At 43.7% G+C, this 14798-nt stretch overlaps 2 long non-coding RNA genes across 2 annotated transcripts in view; one reads left to right on the forward strand and one right to left on the reverse strand.

The window, feature by feature from the left end:
- The window catches only part of LOC131495346 (uncharacterized), a 59919-nt gene that overhangs the window by 12316 nt on the left and 32805 nt on the right, over positions 1-14798 (reverse strand). The gene's annotated exons all lie outside the window — the stretch shown is intronic.
- LOC131495347 (uncharacterized) lies at positions 572-14225 on the forward strand. Its single transcript, XR_009253908.1, has 3 exons — positions 572-662; positions 5863-5916; positions 13916-14225. It is a non-coding gene; the product is annotated as an uncharacterized LOC131495347 (long non-coding RNA).

The raw sequence follows: 14798 nt of genomic DNA on the forward strand, positions 1-14798 counted from the left end.
AGGGGAATTAAAACAGGGGCAGAAGAGACTTTGCAAATTACTGGATACTGAAAATGCAATCTACTATCTCTCCTTCACATTGTGGGTTATTCGGGGTCCTTTGCGTGGCTGTGGCAAATGACTGAATCCTTGCTTCCAAGTCTGCCAGTGGGAGAAATAAAAAGCCAGGGAGAAAAGAGAAAATGTCTTTTCCTAGACTAGGTCACTTGTTACCTGCGAACAACACTGTGACCATGTCCTGATAAGTGGTGAGGCTAAAAGTTAGGGATTTTCATCTTCTCGTCAGATTTTAATTTGCGTAAATTCTGCCATCCCCTTTATTAAAAAGAACGGAGCGTGGATAGTATCTGGCTGCGTGAGGACCCTCTGACTGGATGAGCAGCCCCCCATGACGCTTCCAAATGCCGGTTCCTCTGCCAAACATGCCCCAATAGTTTCACTCCTCCTGACCAAAGTGGATAATGTAGGTGTAAGGACAGAGGGAGAAGCGGTGCTCTTAAAAATAGATCTGACTTAGTAGTCTTTAAATAACCGAGGATTGTGATATGAGAGAGGGCTACTTACTTTGAATCTGTATCTCTACGGAGAGCAGAATCTGACAAAATGGCCTCAACTGACTTGCATAAAGTGATTTGGCCTTGCTGAGTAAGAACTTCTACAAGGTAAGAGAGCTGCTAGACAAGAGAATTTCCTTCGCTGCAGCAGAATGGATTCTTATTTGACCGAGATGGTCACTGAAATTCAGCCTACCTTGACACAGAGGGATAGAGTAAATCCTTGTCATTCAAAGTGTGATTCCCAGAAGCAGTATCAGCCTTACTGGGGAGCTTGTTAAAGATGCTGACTCTCTGGCCCCATCCTTGACCTACTCAGTAAGAATCCTTCCACCCCCACAAAATTCCCAGGTGAAACACATGTACCTCACAGACCGAGGAGCCCTCAACTAAATGACCTTTGCAGATTCCTTCCACTTGAGGATTTCATGGGCCAACTCCAGTTGAGAAGCGGCGAGGCCCCTCTGCAGACGGGGACCTGGTTGCTAAGGAAGTTGGAGGCGTGATGTTCCCCCTCCCAAGTCACAGCTCTCCACTCGTCTGTTTTTACAGGATATGTTTCTCCACAACCTCAAGGGTACTATAGCTGAAGTCCCTCCCAACACACACCAGACTCCCTGCAGCAAATTCCTGGGAGACCACATAGCTTGAGAGTCTGGTTTGTGTTCAAAGGGACTGCAGCTGCCATACTCTTGAGGTATGTCTCCCTCAGGCCCATCAGAGACACCCAGAGCAAGGAGTGAGGCAGGTAGTCCAGTGGTTTGTATAGACCCTAGCTTTCCTCCCTGGGCCAGAACCACCTACATACCTCCCTGTTCATTCATCTGGGGGCTACCGATGGTGGTAGCACCCAACATTGCATCTGTTGAAGAATCCAAAGGCAACTCATAGATTTTCCCTAGAAGGATTTGTAGAAGTCATTATGCATAAATTATTCATAAATATAAATAAGAAAAAGAACACCCAAATCTCAGGTGGGGAGTGAGGGGTCTCGAGATAAGGTAAGCAACCCTCAAAGAGGATTTACTGCACGGACACACACATGCGGAGGAACATGTCCACCCAGATGCTGATATCAACTATTGATTTGGTCCATTTGGGCTGCTATAACAAAATACTATAGCCTGGGAGGCTTACACAACAGACATCTATCTTCTCACAGTTCTAGAGGCTGGGAAGTCCAAGATCAAGATGCTGGCACATTCAGTTCTTGGTGACGTCATTCTTCCTGTCTTATAGATAGCCACTTTTTCATTATGTCCTTACGTGGCCACTCATCAGCGTGTGTACATCAAGAAAGAGCTTTGGTGTCTCTTTCTTCTTCTTATAAAGGCATTAATCCCATCATGGGACCCTACCATCGTGGCAACATCTAAACCTAGTGACCTCCCTAAGGCCCCATCTCCAAATACCATCACATTGGGGATAAGGACTTCAAAGTATGAATTTGGTGGAGGACACAGATGTTCAGTCCATAACAACTACCAATGTAATAGACTTCAGAGAAGCTGTTTTCAATTTTTTTTTTCCCCCTGAAATGACACGTTCTTGGCTAATACTAATATTTTTTAAGTGTACTAAGACTATACTAGAGAAATAAAAAATTAAAAGTTATGCATCTTCATAACAACTAGTAGTGCAGTAGAAATGTAGTTCATCAGTCCCTAGGGTGTCTGCACTCCACCATTTCAGGTCAAAGATGAGCTGCACTATTTATTCACAGTAAGGAAAGCAGTTTGGATCAGGGGCTCTAGAGTTAGAATGATATGGGTTCAAATGAGACTTTAAGGCTTGCTACCTATGACCTCTCCAATCTCTGATTTCCCCATCTATAAAATGGAGGCAATTGTAAGAACTTCTATCATCACATATCATTTTAAGTCATGTGATGGTTAAAATAAATAATGTATGAAGTGCCCTGCTACAGAGTAGACATGAAATATATGATGGCTATTACTATCACTGCAGTTGCTATTATTGGACATGATATTTAAGTCTTTCTGGCCCATATATACTCTTTCTACCAAGAAACAGGAATTAAGTTTCCTCAATAGATGCCTTATTACCTTCTTGAGTTTATAAAAGTCTTCTGCTTCCTGTATCTCATGGAACAGCCCAGATAGGGCTCTGCCCTTGGAGACCCTAAGAACAAATGTGGCCACTTATCTGACTACTGGCTGGAAGAACTCCTCCTGAATCCTGAGCTCCTGGTAAAATTTGTAGCACAAGGTAGGACTTGTTTGTCAGGAGGCCAGGAGATCTCCTCCACCTCTCTGACTCCCACTGTTCCACCCTGGTGAGCACTGATCTTCATCCATACCTCTTGGCCCCTACCTGCCTGCTTCCCCTTATATGACACTTCACCCCTGAGCACATATCATGCACTGGCCTTCAAGGGTCATCTCTCCTTCAAGTTAGCTTTCATTTCTTCCAGGATTCCCTGGGGTCAGCCATCTGAGCAGGCCCCTTGGAACATACCCAGTACTTCATGGATGGGTCACCTGTACATTACCAGAGTAGAAGAAGGTATCATTTCTACCCTACCCTAACCATACCCCACGACATCAAAATCAGTTGTCATCCATCCATGAAAGATCCACATCCCCAAATTCTTTCATCTCAATTCCTTTGTCCAATGCTCTTAAAGCATATGAATGGCTTGGCCTTGGGCCCTGCTCCTCTCCTAGTCAATCACCTAATTATCTCTTTCAGGATGTTTCCTGCCTTCCTTCCCAAGCCAAGGGCCCCTCCACTAAATGTACCCCTATTATTACCCATTACACTGGAATGACTTGTGTCTCTGTCTGCCTCCCCCAGTAAACCAAGTTCCAGGAGGGCTAGGGCCATGTGTAATTCATCTCTGTATCCCCAGTATTTAGCACTGTGTTTAATACATAGTAAGAATGCAATAAATGTTGTAGAAAGAAAGAAGAAGGAAGGAAGGGAAAGATAGGAAGCAAGAAAGATGAAGAAAGGAAGAAAGGAAGGAAGAATAAGACAGGATGAGAGGTATGGGAAGAAAAATAATGAGAATAGGATGGACTTAAATCTATAGAATTCCCAATAGCCCTGAGCAATGAAGCTAAAACCCATCCTCCTCCATATTTAATCTTCCAATGTTTCCCTCCCTGTTATTAACATAAAAATAGAGTGAGTTTATAGAGACTCATTAAAATAGTTGGCTAAATAATCATTATGTTTCCCAGAGCCCTTGGCCATCAGCAAGCCCTATAAAGTACTCTCTACTGACATCAGGGCATAAAACCATCATCAAACACAAACACTGCACTTTTTCCTGGTCACAGACACAGAGTCCATTCAAAGGTCAAGGTCAGTCACTTCTTGTGTACATGAATCCCCCACAGCTGACAAACATTTCCACACACATCCAAGGAGAGGGGAAGAAGGACCAACAAATTCTTAGGAGTTCCTTGTTGGTCATAACAACCTTATTGATATCTCCACAAATGGAGAGAAGAAGGGGCCCAGAGAGGTAAACAGCAAAACAAAAACGTCAGATAATCAAGAAAGTATCCGCAAGTGTACACATACAGACACACTCAACAGATTAACTTTCCTAATACTGTTTTGCTCAGATTAATAATTAAATGGCCTTGTGTACTTTGAATAGAAGCCAACTGCTCAGCAAAGAGAGGTGACAGAGAAGCATATCAACGAGATCAGCCTGGAATGAAGATTAGTCAGTACGCCATGCAGATAATCTTGAGTTTCTTGAATTCATTATCTATATCTTCTCTGCTTGTGTCTACCTTGGAATTTTAGAGATGGATTAGATATGAGGTCTGGAGAAAGCTTGCTCTACAAACTTTGGTTTATTCCAGTCATTTCGGTCACTGTTCTCTCTCCACCAACTAGAAATAATAGTTTGACCGTGAAGCCTAAGCTAAACTTTGTTGGTTCTGTTTGGAGGACAACTCCTCTTGGCTTTGGGAACTAATCCATCTGGGTCCTCTTGTTTCATCAGAGCATGCCTCCTTATTAACACCATGAAATCTCTCTGAACAAAGAGTGTGTATTCCCCATGATTCACTTTGTGGTCAGGAATTTCATTACTGAAGGTGGAAATCATGTGGGAGGGGAGTATTGGAAAAAGTGAGTGTGGATGTAGGAGAAGATACATTAAGATAAAAGATAAATAGATTACTTTTTAAACACTGTCGAGTGCTAATCTAGTCCCTGGAAATAGAGGGAGAGATTAAACTAGAGTTAGCAGGAAGTCTGACATGAGCCCACCTAGTGTTCAGGTGAGGAAGGTGGGAGATGTGGAAAAGGAGCACAAGAGGGAGGAAGGCACATGCCACAGCAGAGGATTGTCCTCCCCAAATCAAAGGAGAATGGGTGCTTCCGGGAGATCAGATTGTCCTCCCCCGGGACCTACCAGGCATGGATGCAGATGCCTCCCTGGGCCAGCCTTCTTCCTACCCTCTTTTTCCCTGCTTCCCTCTCTGCCTCTTTTCCCTCCATCCACTTTTATTGACCATCTGTTGTGTCGGGTACAGTGCAGTCCCTAACCTCAAGTTATTGTTCGACAAACCACCAATGTGGTCATATCACAGAGCCTGTGTCAGTATGCAAAGTGCCAGGGCCAGGGGGGTTCGGTGGAAGCTGTGGACGTTCCTATCTGGCAGCCAACCCTTTCATGTAGCTGATTTCAGTAACGATGTGGGTTTTTAAGTTTCCACACACCTATTGCTCTAGATCAAAAGAGAACAAAGAGACATTTCGACCAAACTCAAAAGAATTTTGATTGGATCTTGTTTGAAAAAAAATCTACTAGAGGATATATAACATTTTGGAAAATGGCACATGGACTGGAATGAGGTGATTAAGGTGATTATCATTAATTTTCCTAAGTGTGATAAAGATGATTGTGAATACCCTTATTCATTAATATCCTTATTTTTTCAAGAGATATGTGTTGAAGTCTTTAGAGGTCCTGTGTACCCCTTACTATGAAATGGTTAAGAAAAATATATATGGACAGCAAAATGTAAACAATTGTGGAATAAATAATTGTAGAATTAAGGAGTAGGGTTTGCGCGTCAATTGCACTATTCTTTCAACTTTTCTACACGTTCGAAGCTTCTCATTGTAAAAAAACTGAGAAGATTCTCACTACTTGCTCACTGTTATACTAAGGACTTCAGTAGAATAAAGCCATTTGTGTGTCAATTAGCCAATAAATAATCATAGCTAATATTTATCACGTGCCAGGGAATTCCGAGCTAAAGCAGGTTTTCTCCTTGAGTCCTTACAGCAACACTGCATTCTGGATTTTTCTTTACAGAGAGTGGAACCGAGGCTTGGCAAGGTGAAGTACTTATCTAACGTCACATAGCTGGTAAGTGTCAGCGCCAGATCCCAGCCTGGCTGTGATCTGGTTTCAGACTACCCACTTTTAACCACCACTCTCTATCCACGGCCTTCCAGGAAATACTGAAATGCAATGTCTAGTTGAAGTCATGGTTACAGAAATCATTGCCGTGAAGGGCAATCTGTCAACCTGTGAGTACAAACAACCATTGTAAGAGCCTTTCCTGCTTTGATAGAGAGAAGGGTCTTCAGGGGGGCTCCCAGGGAAGGAGAGGCCATTGGTGGAGCAAAGGGCAGAGAAAGAGAAAATGGGGAATGGAAGCATGGCCCAACCCCATGCACCCTCAACTGTTTGGGGGCAAATTAAAGACGTTAGGCAGGTATTTCTGTCTGGAGCAGCAAAGTATTTTCTGTTTAGTAGAAAAGGTGCAACAATTAACACCACCCCATATCACTACAGAAGGCTGAAAAAAAATCAGAGCTGAGACAGAAAATGGTCGTTTCTTCCCAATGGTTTCTTAATCAAGGTCTCCTTATGTCTGAAGTTCCTATTACTGACCCACCATTGAGGACATGCAAGGCAATTTAAGAGAGTGAGACTGGGCTCTGTTGAGTCATTGTTACCCCTTACTACCTACCCCCTTAGGACCGGAGCCAGAGAGTGGAAGCCAGGATGTACCCAGCCAATAGGCTTCTGTAGGAGTTTCAACCATGACCTCGACCTTACTTGCTCTCTGCTCCAGTCTCCTGACTAACTAGCCCATTGCATGGCCAGCCTGGCAGACTCACCATGTAGTAAGCCAGGGTCAAGTTCTATTTTGCTCTTGGTGTCTGAAATGTAAGAGTTAGAGAAATCATGTAAAAAGTCAAAAGGATGTAAACTTTGCAAACACCAGTCTCCCAGGGATTTGGCATTAGAACAAAAGTCACTTCCTTCAGTGCCCTTTTCTTACAGCCCAGCTTTTCCTGTGAGGACAGATCTACCTCAGAAAACATCTGTCTAGTTCTAAGTATTTCTACAGTTCTAACCATTTATACAGCGAGGCAAAAGGTCGCCTTATACAGAATTTGGGGACTGCCCCTGGGAAATTTATTTTTTTTAAATAAACACAATTGTGCCAGCTGATTTCAGTACATATTTCTAGAAACTTCACAGCATTGTGACAATCACAGACTTTCCCTCAGTCCTGAACAAGGGACTCTGAAGCAGCCCCCAGAAGACAAAAAGTTGAAGTCAACTCTGATGATTCCTGTGAAGCAGAATCCATTTCAACTGAGAGAAAAAGGAAATCATTACCCAAACCTCGGAAAGCTACAGAAATGACAGCTATTTTAAAAATTCCAAAATGAAAGGTGCTCCTCTGGGAAGAAATGGAACAATGGAAAAGTATTTGTTAAAATAAATGGCTTTCGGGGTGCCTGGGTAGCTCAGTTGGTTATGCGTCTGACTCTTGGTTTCAGTTCAGGACATGATCTCACGATTTCGTCAGTTGGAGCCCCATGACGGGCTCTGTGTTGGCAGTGTGGAGCCTGCTTAGGATTCTCTGTCTCTCCCTCTCTCTCTGCCCCTTCCCCACTCATGCTATCTCTGTATCTCTCAGGATAAATAAATAAACTTAAAAAATTTTTTTAAATAAATGACTTTCATGGGGCATTTCCCCTAACAGTCTTCCTCAACCCAGATAGTTCTCTTGCCTTAAACCCATCTTGCACACCACCCAGCTGTGAGCATCCCATGAGATGCTGCCATTTCCTTGCTTATACGCCTCAGTGCCTCCCGCCCAACCCACTAACCCCCAGAACTGGTCCCCTTCCTCCTGCTTCTCTGAGCTCCAAGACTCCATTCTCTCCATGATATTTCTAAAGGTAAACATGAACCCACCCCTCTCCTACTTAAAAATATGGCTGGCCCCAGATCCCCCACATGATAAAATCACATACTATTTGGCACTCAAGGCCTTCAGGATCTTTCTCCTGCCTCCTTTTCCCAGACTCAACTGCTATCACAGCCCACACACAACCTTTGTTCCAGTTACGCAGACTTCTCAAAATTCTCACCCTGTCTTTACTAAGTGGCCTCTGTCCATGCCTTCTCATTCACTGTTCCCCCTGTCTAGAACGCCATTCCTCTGAGTCCATAGAGTACACAGAAGCTTCAAGACTCAACTCAAATGTTACAACCTCAATGGAGCCCATCCAGAACTACCTTTCTCTATCTCTCTTTCTCTCTCTCCATACATCAGATGCCACACACACACACACACACACACACACACACACACTCCATGCCCCCAGCTTACTTCCGTAGCCACCTTCCAATATCACACCTTTTCCAGGGCTCTGCTTCATCCTCTGTTCCCACACCTGCTGCCCACATAGACAGTAAGTCTTTCCTTGAGGACAGAGCCCACACAGTGCTCATCATTGTGTTCCAATTCTTAGCACAGTGCCTGACACCCAGTAGGTGCTTTATCACGTGGAAGAAATCTAGATCCTCCCCAACCAGCAAGGCCAGGCTCAAATTCTGCCTTTCCCAAGTCTTCCCAGATACCTGAGGAGAAACATTCCTGCCACCTCAGAACTTTATATCCTATATTGTCTGTAAATTGTTACTTCTTTCTTCCTAAGTATATATATATATTTGTATTTTCTAGGATTGAAAATATTTATCCTTCTACACTATAATATGGTTTCAGGAAGTCACACTTCTTACTCCCTCCCTTTCCCAACCAGCCTTTGGTTTTGTTTAGGAAGTATTGTTGAATTAATTTGTCAACCGGTCCTTTAAGACATCATCAACATCAATTGTGTTAAAGCTTAAAATTGTTTTAAAACATCAATTGTTACAAGGTCTTAGTTTATAGAGAAAATGTAGCCAAAAGACTGACTTCATTTATCCCCTTTTAAGAAGCCCAGCATTTCTGTAAGATGAATGCTTCTGTTCAGAAGTTGCTGGGAAGCCATGGGCTAATAGGATAAAAAGTCCTGGCCCTGCGCCGTGGCCACCTTCTCCATCGTCTGTTCTGCTTGGCTTCTTCCCAGGCTGGGCTTCCCTTCCCAGGGCCAAAGCATTCAGGTTTATACGTTGAAGTCCTCTCTGATTTTCTGGAGGTAATCCCTTCAGTGTCTGGTTCTCTGCTGTTCCAATAACGCTTCATCAACAGGACCAGTAGCTCTGTGGCCCTAAGGGCGAAATTTATATACATTGCCTCTTTCAAAGTGACCTTGGGGAAACTTTTTTTTTTTTTTTTTTTTTTTTAGCCTCACCATTTCATAAGTTCTGAAATGCAGATCTGGGGAAGGAGAAGGATATGTAGAAAAACTCTCACTTAGCTTCTAAACCTGCCACTTCTTTGTATCACCGACTACCTGAAGAGCCCAGTTGCCTGGAGGCCTTTAGCTAGGACAGTGGTGTGCTAGACAGGGTTCCTGGGCTGCTGGCTGGAACAGCATCAAAGTGACCTCAGGGTTGGAACAGGCCAACAGGAAAGCAGCTGGTGTCTCTATCACCATTCTCCCTCTACCTCCATGACCCTGTCTTACCCTCCATAGCCATCCCAACACAAACTGCCCCTCAAAGTCCTTGGTAGCCAAATATTTGTTAGTTGATGGAAAGGACTCTGGTGTCAGTGTCAGACTGACATTGGTAAAGGCTCCCTCTGACAGCCTGTCTTGCCCATATTCTTCATATCCTGGAATTGAACACTGGTGATATGGGAATCCAAAGCCATACACCTGTTCAGATTCAAGGAGTAGCCAGGAGTTGAGAACAAAAGGGCAAGGTGTAAGACTATTTACTGGATAGGTGGACACACAGTAGGTCCAGGCCAGCCTGGGAAGGCCAATGTGACATAATTATGCTTAACCAAAGGTGGGCTCAACCTAGTCTAAGAACCTGGGAGCTTCTCCTCGGCAAACAGCCAGGAGGCTAACAGCATCTTGGGGCTTAACAGGTAGGGGACCTCAAGCTGGGAATCTAGGTCCTGGGGCAGGGAATAGACTATTGGATCTTACAAAAGGAATGCTGAATTGTCAGGCAGGGACTTAGTAAAAACAGAATATCACATAGCAGATTAATAATAAGGAATCAGGATACTGAAGTCAAATCTTGCTCACTAGCTTCTGAACTGCCTTGGTGGTGGGCTACAGGTGGAGGATCTAGAGCCAGGCCTGGTGCCAGACCCAGGAAGGACTTGACTTTGCATGTGGAGCCCTCCCTATTCTAGACGACTAGCACCAGAAGGACAAGGACCACGTGTGGCTCGCTCTCTGTTCAGTAAGTGCCTGGCACATAGTAGGTGCCGAATAAATACTTACTGAGTGGATGACCATTATGTAAATTGTTGGGAAGAACAATGAGGATGCCAGGCACAGCTTTCTTCTTTAAGAAGATCACAGTCCGTCTTTGTCCTGCAGGTAGCACGGCTACCAGAGCTCTGTCTGGACCCTTCCAACTCTAGCCCCTGGATTTATTTTAACAAACACATATAACGCTTGCCACAGTCCAGCAAATATCAACTAACTTAATTCTCAACTCTATGAGGTAGGTACTTTTATTAGCCCCATTTTATAGATGAGGAGGAAACTAAAGCACAGAGAGGTCAAGCAACTTGACCAAGGTTTCACAGTGACCAATAAATGATAGAGTCTGGATATGTAGCCAGGCACTCTGACTCTAGAGCCTGTGCTCACGTAGACCAGCATCTAAGGATCCCGACCCATCACTATCCACGATTTGAGAGCTATGTAGTGCTGATCTCTGTGACCTTCCAGAAGCCATTCACCACCCGTAAGCATCCTGCTAAGTCTGAGATGCTGGCAGTGGCTATCAAATGTGGAAATGTTTCCCATTGCCTTTGCATGTCTCTGAAATGCAAATGAGACACAGCTTGGTAAAGCATTGCCTTGTAGAACCCCTCCCTGGGCCTGGACTATGTCAGGGTCAGCTTCATGGGGGCATGTGGCTATGTACTCACACAGGTCCCTGTGCTCAGAAGGACCCGTGCTTGGTTTAATGTTCTTCTGCTCCTCTGCTGCCATCTTGGAATTCCTAATACTTTTTTTTTTTTTTTTCCCCAAGAGAGGGAATACGCAGGAGAGGCAGAGAGAATGAATCCCAGCAGGCTCCCCACTATCAGTGCAGGGCCCAATGCAGGGTTTGAACTCACAAACTATGAGATTATGACCTGACATGAAACCAAGAGTTGGATGCTTAACTGACTGAACCACCCAGCCCCCGCCCCCGCATTCCTAATACTTTTGAATAAGGGGACTGGGACCTCTACTTTGCACAGAGCCCTGCAAATGATGTAGCTGGTCCTGCCTGTGTTTCTATGTTGTTCCTCAGATTCAACCAGATTTCCTTTCACTTACCCTCCCTTTCTTGCCCTTAGGAATCAGACTCTTAGTATATGTGCTGCCGAAGCGAGCACAGGAATCAGACTCTTACATCTCCATAAATTCCTCTCATTCATAAATGTTAAGAGAGCATGCAGGCCAGCTCCAGTTTTTTAAGAGTCTCTTATTTTAATCAGCTCCCTCCAAAGCCAATTATAATTTTTTTTTTCATAAGATTAAGGATGCTGATACTCACTCCATCCCTCCCACCCTCTCCTCATATGGGAATCTTAATCTTTCAGCTCCCTACCCATCCAGGAGAGAGAGAAAGGCGGCGAGGCTAAGGTGGGTTGTCAGCAAAGAGATGCCCATTCAAAGAGAACATCCATAGTGTTACAAGATAAACTGAGGCATATGAAAATTTTGAGGAGTTTATCTAAGCAAAGATCAAGTCAGATTATGTAGCACCAAACCAGAAGTGGTTAGGAGTGCTCCACCAACAGGAGTCAGAGGAAAGATTTATGTACAGAAAGTACAAAAACAGAGAGAGAAAATTATTTGATTGACTGTAGCTTAAAGCCTAGTTGACTGTAAATGGTTGTCCTTAGCATTTTGATTTCATAACCTTGAGGCATTTACAGGCTTAGATTTGGGCTTGCTTTCGTAGGCTGCCAGGGAATTAGAGCCACATCAGTCTAATGGCCTTCTTGTTTAATTAATTTAACAGTAGTCTAGATTAAAAGAGATTTAAGAGGCATGTTGACCAAATTAATGTGTGGACTTTGTTTAGATCCCGATTCAAATAAACTAACGGTAAAAAGATATGTCTTAGATGATCAAGAAACATTAAATATGGACTGGGTATTAAATGATACTGAGGAATTATGCCTTATTTTGCTGTGCATGTGAAAGGTATTGTGGTTATGTAAAAAAAACGCCCTTATTTCTTTTAGAGATGCATACTGAATTATTTAGGAGTGTTATGACACTGTATCTGGGATTTGCTTTAAAATGCTTCAGGGGAAGAAAAAGGGTTGGAGAGGGAGAGAGATGAAAGAAATATGGCAAAGTATGGATGCATTTTGAAGTTGGGGATGGGGTTTCTTGTACCCTTCTTCTTTGTTTATGTTCAGAAGTTGTCATAATAAATAGTTAAACATGAAAGAGAGGAAGAAAAAACGAGAGAGCATCTAGACCACAGTGTTTCCAGAAGAGCAGAAGCAGATGTTTACTGTTGTTCCCTTTTACTGGCTCAGAGGGGTCTGAGTTCTGAATGGGCTGTTTTTTATGTGTGTGGACAACTCTCAACTCTGCAATGTCCTTTGAAACATAATCTTCTAGGGACGTTTCAGTGACAGTGGGATTGGCTCTGCCCAACCACCCTCACTCATTCTCCTTGTAATAGCTTATGAAGATACCAGTATAACTGGAGCCACAGAGGCTCAAACTCATGACCTTGACTTATTAGCCTCCTTCCCTAATTTCATCACATCCAAATCCTGTTCCTTCCCTGGGCCTAGTTCCCATGCGAAGCCTTCTATAACCACCCATCCTGTCCTGATATCTTCTTCCTCAGCTCCCACAGCAATTACAGTCTAGCAGCTGGCATTTAAATCTTTATTTGGCCCTGAGTTGTTCTTGGATGACTTTGTGCAACCCATTCTCATCTCCCCAACCGACTGCAGTTTCCCATGACTTCCACCCTGACAGAGTTCAGGGTGCTCTGAACAGGTCTCTTCTACACTGAGCAAACTGTAGGCCATTTGTTTGTATATTCAGTCATTTACTCTCCTGATTCTGAGCACCTGCTATATGCTAGCCATGGTGCTAGATGTTGGGGATTCAACAAGATAGATCCGGTCTCTGCCCAAGAGCTCTTTCTTTTGAGAGGGACAGATGACATTAAGTAAGTACCCAACACAGTAATTGATGACGATGGTGGGGAGCCCCGTAAAAGCAGCGCCCACGGTGCTCTGAGGGTGCAGAACAGGAGACCTGGACTGGTCTGAAGAGTCAGGGGAGGCTCCCCATAAGGAAGTGACTTCAGGAAAGGACTTGAAGGAAATGTAGTAATTAGCCTGACAAGGAGGTGAAGAGGAGCATTCCGGGCAGAGAAAGCAGCATAGGAAAGGCCCCTGGGGGAAGGAGTTTGGCATTCCAGAAGTCCAGTTTTACCCATATGCAGAGACCAAGATTGAACGTAAGCATGCTTCTTTAATTGAGATGAATTTCTTTAAAGAAAAATTGTTTCAGTGTTTATTTATTTTTGAGAGGGAGAAAGAGAGACAGAGCACGAGCGGGGGAGAGGCAGAGAGAGAGGGAGACACAGAATCCAAAACAGGCTCCAGGCTCTGAGCTGTTAGCACAGAGCCTGATGTGGGGCTCGAATCACAAACTGTAAGATCATGACCTGAGCCGAAGTTGGACGCTTAACTCACTGAGCCACCCAGGTGCCCCAAAATGAATTTCTAAGCACTTTGTAAGCTGGGTTCTTATTATCATCTGATTGTTTTTATTGTCATTGTCATTGTTTATTTATTGTTATTTTATTGTTATTATCATTGTTGCAATAATAGCCTCCCATTTGTTCTTGCCCCCTGCATGCATTCTCTGCAGTGTGATTCTATCCCTCTTCCCACTAGCAGCAGAGTCTGTTTCTCTGAGTCTATTTCTCTATCTATTGAATCCAGGCCTGGCTAAATGAACTTATTTGGCGAATGGGACAATTGCAAAATTGACACAGCAGAGGCTCTTGCTGGTGGGATCTCTTTACCACCATGTGAACAAGCCTGGCCCCTTCTCATTGAGGATGAGAAGCACCACATGGAAAGAGGCTCCAGCCACATCCTTGGTCCAGCATTCCACTTGAGGCCCCAGACGTAGGAGTGTGGCTGTCCCAGACATCTAGCCTCAACCAAACTAGCCCAGCCCAGAAGAACCACCCAACCAACCCACAGAATCATGAACTAGATTAAATGTTTGTTATTTTAAATCACTAAGTTTTGGAGTAATTTGTTATGAAAAGCTCATTAATACATTATCCGTACATCTTACATCTTATATACTCCTATCAACCAACCAACAAAGCATTTGTTAGACACTAGGGGTACAATAATAAGTAAAAACTTAACGGTTATAGTCTACTTGGGGAGATGTCTTACCTGTGAAAAAGTAAGTAACACTGCAGTTCAAAGTGATAAATGCTAAGTGAGTTTTAATAGTGCTGTGGCATAAGGAGGAAGAAGTGATCTCTAAGGCAGAGAAAATTTCTATAGGAGCCTGAACTTCAACTTGATCATAAAGAGCACCGATTTAATCTTAGGTGACTGGAGAGAAACAGGGGTGGGATCTCCAAGTCAGAAGAAGATTGCAAACAACATGTTCAGGAAACTGGTGAGCAGTCTGGTTTGGCCAGAGCATAAAGAAAATCAGTAAGAGATTAAGTTGGAATGGGGGAGGCCAGGCTACCAAGAGCTGGAAACCTGGGGTTAGAGTCGATAGATTTAGCAAATAAAAATACAGGGAGCTTAGCAATATTTGGGACATACTTATGCTAAAAAAAGTATTTGTTGT

The sequence above is a fragment of the Neofelis nebulosa genome, chromosome 15 (assembly GCF_028018385.1).
Source record: "Neofelis nebulosa isolate mNeoNeb1 chromosome 15, mNeoNeb1.pri, whole genome shotgun sequence".
In the NCBI taxonomy this organism is placed as follows: Eukaryota; Metazoa; Chordata; class Mammalia; order Carnivora; family Felidae; genus Neofelis; species Neofelis nebulosa.